General features: G+C 40.0%; 1 pseudogene; it reads right to left on the reverse strand.

The window, feature by feature from the left end:
• Positions 1-5,203: 5,203 nt before the first annotated feature.
• LOC118629228 lies at positions 5,204-5,786 on the reverse strand (annotated as a pseudogene).
• Positions 5,787-6,825: the final 1,039 nt, after the last annotated feature.

Genomic DNA, 6,825 nt, shown 5'->3' on the forward strand with positions numbered 1-6,825 from the left:
TCTCCAGAAGTAGTCAAGTTAACATGAGGTTATTAGGGTGGTCCCTGGTCCAGTATAAAAATGAGACTGGACTGATGCCATCATAAAAACAGGGAATGTGGACACAGACTTTCACGTAGAGAGAATGCCTTGTGCAGATGAAGACGGATTGGAACTATGCATCTACAAGTCAGGGAAACCAAAGACCATCGCCCGCAGCTAGAAGAGAGGCGAGGACCCCATCTCCCTCAGAGCCCTCTGAAATAAACCAACCCTGCCAACACTTTAATCAGGGACGTCTAGCCTTCACAATGGTGAGATAATAGTTTCTGTCTTTGAAGCCACACAGTTTGTGATATTTTATTATAGCAGCTTTTGGAAACGAATAAAAAGTATATCCCAAGTAATGAATGACACATGTCATTTATTCATAGAAGCGTTTTGCATTAATTAGTTCTATGAGAAACAGATACCAAAAAGGGATTAAATGTGCAAGTTTTTCCATAGGAGATATGCCTGTGTGAAAGCCTAGAGCGAGAGGGGCACGTCGGGTTGGGCAGCAGGGCAGGGCTTGGGGAGCCGTCAGGGCACGTGTGACTCTGACACTGGGCGAGAAGAAGATGGAGAAGGTAATGGATGGCCATTCCTAGACTGCCCTGCCGTCTAAGGAAGGCTCAGTTTGGTAATGCAGTGTGGGTGTTTGGCCTTAGTGTCGCCCCAGACTCATTCAGGGACTGTGAGCAGCTGTGGGGGGGTGAGTCCTCAGCTCAGATAAAGTGATGGATTTCCGAAGGCATCTGGGCCCTTGGTTAATTCTAGTCCTTGAAGGAGGAGGTAGGTCTGTGAGACTGTGTCATGGCCTCCGGAGACATCACTCAAGTAACTGAAAAACTGATACAGCATTCAATCCTTGAAAGAAAGTAAAGTGCATGTGAATAGCTGTACAAGAATAGAAACAAACGAACAAAACAATCAGTCATCTAGAATGCAGGTTAAGGTACACTAGGTTGTGAAAATAAATCAACCCTGACATGTAAAGGCTTAAAACAACAGTAAGTTTCTGTTGCTCACAAGGCAGAGCAGTGGTAGGGAACCTGGGAGGGGGGTGAGGAAATTCCTCCGCACCACAAGGACAAGGAGAAGACACTTAACATTAACTCTGCTACCTTTAATGTGTAGCTTCCAGCCGTGCCCCAGGTGGAGTTTGGGGTTAATGCCCCAGTCAGGTGGAAGAGAAAAGCACGGAGAGATATTTTGGGGGGAGTCAAGGCCTTGAAATGGCACTTGTTTGCTCCACTCACTTTCACTGGTTGAAACACTGTCACTGAACATGACTCAGTTATAAAACAGTCCAGAAATAGACCTGTGGGCACCCAGGAGAGGAGGAGCGTGGACCTCGGAGTACATCGGGCCATCTTTACCACACTTGAAAATGACCAACCATCAGAATTTGTGGCATCAAGTCAAAATATTACAAAAGATTGACTAAAATTTTCAGTTTTTATCCAGCTGTTTGCATTAGGCAAGTATAGAAAATAGTCATTAACTACTAATAATGCTTTTAGGATTAAAGGTATCTATACTATTTGAATACACAATTTATAAATTAGGCAAGCACTGAGGGGCTGATTACAATTTCATGTTTCTTAATTATATAATCCCCCTCCCCAGTTTTACACATAGAAAAATTCAATTAAGTGTTCTAGAAATAGAATTACAGATGGTCCAAGTGAAAGTGTATGGAGGTGGGTACATGTGACATGTTGAATCAGTCCTATAAATAAACTCCTCTTCAGATTTGGTTTACAGGTTTTTAAAAGTATATTTTCAGGCTCATCTTTTTATTTTATTTTATTTTTTATCCTCACCCGAGGACATTTTTCCATTTTTGTTTGGATAGAATGGGAGGAAGAGAGAGGAAGAGAGAAAGAGAGAGAAACATCGACGTGAAAGGGACACATCGAGGGGCTGCCTCCTGCACAACCCCAACCGGGGCCGGGGTCAAACTGCAACTGAGATATGTGCCCTTAGTGGGAACCGAACCCTGGTCTCTCTGGACCATGGGAGGACACTAACTGCTGAGCGAAACTGGCCAGGGCTTGCTTTTTTTTTTGATTATCTGTATTCTAAATATGCATGCATGTATAGGACGATAATAAGGAAGTTATAGAAGACTAAAGGAGTACAGATTATATTTTTAGTGGCAAAACAGTAAAAATCATAGTTAGGAATAAATGAGGACTAATTATCAGTAATACTAATTTTTATAGAAAAACAATATTAATCAAATCTAGACAAGTCTGAAAGCGCACAGTGTGACTTACTCGCTGCTTCTTGGTTCCTCCTCCTGCCTTGCCTTACTGTGTACAGCGCCCGTTCTGCCACCTGCAGAGTGTCGCCTTCCCCCAGATAGCTCTGAAACCAGCCCCACAGTGATCAGTGTGGCCCATATTGTCAGGTGAACTTAGTTTGGAAGGTCAAATGTATTACTTGAAAAAATTTGCAAGTTCTTCAAACCCTCTAAACTTCCATTTCTTTATGTATCCAATAGGAATGACAATGCCTAATTGCTGTGAGAAATAAATGAGATAATTTAGGCTTAGTGGTTATCCCAAACCTGACATACGATTACTGTTCAATCATGTTATAAAGTGTTATTATCAGCATTACCATATATATGTACATGTAGTACACGTGCCTATTTTGAACCTTCTACTCAACTAGTTAATGGCAGCCAGAAAATAGTTCTCAGTTTAAGCTGGAATGTTTGAAAATGTAATCGACCATTTAGTATTTCATCTACAGTATCAAATGCAGGACCCTAAATATTTATATAGGAGAGTGGTCCCTCTGTTACGTTTTAGGGGGGGTTAGATTTCACAGGGGCCTCCCTGGTTTTGATTTACGACCTCTGAAAACCGGCTGGTACCTCCTTTCCAGCTTCATTTTTCTGAAACTCTTCCTGGAGGACAAAGAGAATCCATGCCTTTTTCTTCCTTAGTTGACCTCTGGTTCCAAAAGGCAACCTTACTCGTTCCTGTCAGACGAGGCATCTCGGCAAGGACGGCCAGTGGACTGGAGTTCCTAAGGCCCATGTTGTGCAACTGTTCTCTGATTGAGGGTCCCTCTCTGGGTCACCGGCTCTGCCCTCAGGTCGTGCTGGCCATTCCCCCACATCTTCCACAGAGCTTGGTCTCCCTCCACATCTTCATGAGAGATGCAACAGTTTAAAGGTAAATTATTCGTATCAGGCGTAAGTGATAAAATTGTGTTATAATCATTATTTTTCTGCTGGGGTAATTTCTTTGTATATTTTGTTATAAAACTCTATATGCCAGATTCAGTAACCTCTCTTCTATAAGATTAAATCCATAAGATAAATGGTGATAAATTCATGGCTCTGTTTACCCGATGGTGTAATCGTTACAGAAAACAGGGAGATTATATTCTAACTCTGATATAATTTTTTATGACAATTTTGAGTTTGTAAAACCAAATGACAAGCACTTTTTCTTTTAGCTCCCCCCAAATGTGATATACACATTTTATTTATTTATTTATTTATTTATTTATATTTATTTATTTTTTTATCCTCACCGGAGGACATTTTTTTCTTTTCTTTTTTGTTCATACAGAGTGGGAGGGAGAGAGAGGAAGAGAGAGAGAGAGAGAGAAACATTGATGTGAAAGGGACACATCAAGTGGCTGCCACCCGCACGACCCAACCAGGGCCGGGGACAAACTGCAACCGAGGTACGTGCCCTTAGTGGGAACTGAACCCAGGTCTCTCTGGACCGCAGGCCAATGCTCTAACCGCTGAGCCAAACCGGCCAGACAATATTTTAAAATAATAATACATTTGTTTGTTTATATAGTATATTTATTTTAATATCACTCAACCTTGAAACTACTCACATTTTAATATGAAGAAAAAAATGCTACATCATGTAAATACTTTTTTTTTGGTATCATGAGTATTAATTCTTTTATTTGATAATTCAATATTTTTATTTTACGACATATGCCAGGATATTATATTAGATCTTGATTTTTCAACAAAGAAGACATAAACTGTCCATATTTTTAGTTTATATTTTTATAATTTCTAGCAATCCATGAAGCTAAAATAATTATCCTTAAGTGGGATATATTTTATTTGTAAAGTCATTCATTTTTTCATTAAGTATTTATGCTACATGAACTTTTTCCTAGGTTGGTGACATTTAGTGGCTAATCAGTCAATTATCACTATTTTTTGAACCTATACTAGACAAAATTCACTTTTTCTCCTGTGTGCAATGAAATTAGGAATACACAGAACTTTGGTCTTACAGAAATAGGGCATTCAAGAGATGGGAGAAGGACCGAGTCTTTTACTGATTCTTATGCTACACCATTTTCCTACTTTTTGGAATTTAAGGCGAAAACAGCAAAATCAAGTTCTGTTTCCAACTCTGTTCCTCTCTAGCCATTTTGGGACAGTTGATCAGTGGACTGTACAAAGCCAAAGCCTGGTTCTTCTCCTGGAATGATACTATAATTCCACACCAAAAAATTGAATGTAATGAAAGTCCTGTCAGTGTCTAAAAAACCATATCATCTCCTGAATCGTCATGTTTGAGCATATGAGGCAACAACAGTCCTTTTATGAATCTCTGTCTAAGCATTAAGTGAAGAAAACTGAAGGAAAAAGTTTCTATTATGTAATCCTAGGCAACTCATACGAAAGCAAATGGGAACACTAATCTCAACGAATAATAAAAATTGTTGAGGGTGTCAACAAATTAGGAACTGGAGGCTCTTGAAATGGATCTGGTCTTGATTGTTTTCAAGGGATCAGTGCAGAATCGTGCAAATGGAGAATGCTACATTTTTAGAATTTAATAATGATGCCAAGAAATAAAAGACACAGCTCCAGCTACTTCACCACACTTCTTTACAACTATAAGCATTTGTCCATACAATTCCAAAGCTATTAAGGTTTATATTTTAGCTACCTAATGCATAACTTTGATTCTCAATGTACCACATTCCATTTGACTTAATTTTTAAATAAATTCACACTGGAGAAAACCAGGAAGAGCAAAGTTCTACAGTCACTGATTTTTTTGTTTTTGTTTTTTTAGTTTAAGTGCATTTTATTTTTAAACAAACTACATGACATATTGTTCGTAAAAACAATGCCTCTGCTCCAAATAAATCAGGGTCAAAATAAATGAAGAGCTCAAGACAGGATCAGTCTGGTTTGTCTAGTCCTGGTGTGTGGATGAAAGCAGCAGCCAGTGATGATGACAAGTGATGGGTCAAGTTGCCAGACTGTTAACACTTCCATTTCTGAACCATCGTTAAAGAGAACCACATATGGGTCACACCTTCCTCACGATGGTCCAGCAGAGCAGCCCTGCAGCTGGACTCATGTTGTCACCAATACAGAACTGGTAGTTTTGAAATTAGCAAGGATGTGCTGGATTGTTCTGCAGCCCTGTCATAAAAGGTTTGCCTCTGGCTGGTCTCTGGTCTTCAGGTTTCCCTTTCATTGATTTCATGTCATCTTTGATGTGCTTCTGGTAGACTTCTTATGTGAAGCTGGTTTCCTGCAAATGATGGTTCATGACACTGTCAGCACCAGTGATGACTGTGTTTTCTGTACCTTCGCCTCCAGCAGAGGCATTTCCACCGCTGACCAAGTCATCAGTGTTACCCTCTGTCCTGCTGACCATCTTCGCCTCTGCCTCAGGGATTTCCCAGATCTTGTAGATGTGGAAGAACATCCTTTCGTGGCCGATGAGGTCCCTGTAGATGAGCATGAAGGTGGCTGGAAGGAGATAACAGTGATGTTGGCTTCGCAGGATCCCGAGCTCTCGCAGTGCAGCTGAAACGGCACCATGGGATTGCGGGTGGGGGGTGGGGTGGTGTGGGGGGTGGAAGTTTCACTGATTTTTTGAGTTGGGTGAATTTTACCCTTGTAAAAATAAGGTACTGTAATATTTTTAATACATTTAAACATTAGTGGTATCACATGTTAAATTCTGACACAAGAATACTTTATTATTTTTTCAACTATGTGAAGCTCATTTATTTACATTTTTATATCAATGATAAGATTATGTGCATTATATATATGTATATATATATTCAATTTAACTGAAAATTAGTGTAACAGATCTGATGACAAAATGCTATAAGATCCCCCCCACTCTTTTTTTTTTTAGAACTGGCAGATAACTGTTCTCATGTATTACAATTGTGTTCTCTAATTGTTCATATTTGTTAAGAGATATAAAATTGAATGAAGAGGCTCTTTGTTCATCATTTTTAATTTATAAGTTTAGAGCTCATCGTTAGGTCCACGATGAAAAGGCACCACAGCTGACACTGATCACGGACAGATTTGGGGAGCCAGTGACAATGCATCTCGGTTAATGACTTCACCTCTGGCACTGTTTCCACAAAAGGAAATACAGCTTTCAGCTTGAAGTACATGCAGGATGGAAAAAAGGAACAGTTTAGCCTGCGTCCCAAGGAAAAGCTAAGGCTGTGCTCAGCGCTGAGCAGAGGCTGGTGCCATTGGGCTCTGCGGGGGCTGTTCTCCCGACTGGACCCGCAGCACACGAGACACCTGCCCCTGGGCATCCTGTACCCCTCAGGAGGAGCTGTTACAACAGTTTTTGAGACTTTTAAAAGAGAAATCACAGAAAGTACCCTTTTCTCCTTTCTATAATTGTTTAAAGAGACACAAATGGAAGACAACAAAACTCTTTAAGACAGTTACTTACATTAGCTATGCTGGACAGACCTTCCATTCAGAAAAATAGTTAAGGAAAAGTACATTTCCCTTTAAGTTCA

This window comes from Molossus molossus, unplaced genomic scaffold (genome assembly GCF_014108415.1).
Source record: "Molossus molossus isolate mMolMol1 unplaced genomic scaffold, mMolMol1.p scaffold_m16_p_1, whole genome shotgun sequence".
NCBI lineage: Eukaryota > Metazoa > Chordata > Mammalia > Chiroptera > Molossidae > Molossus > Molossus molossus.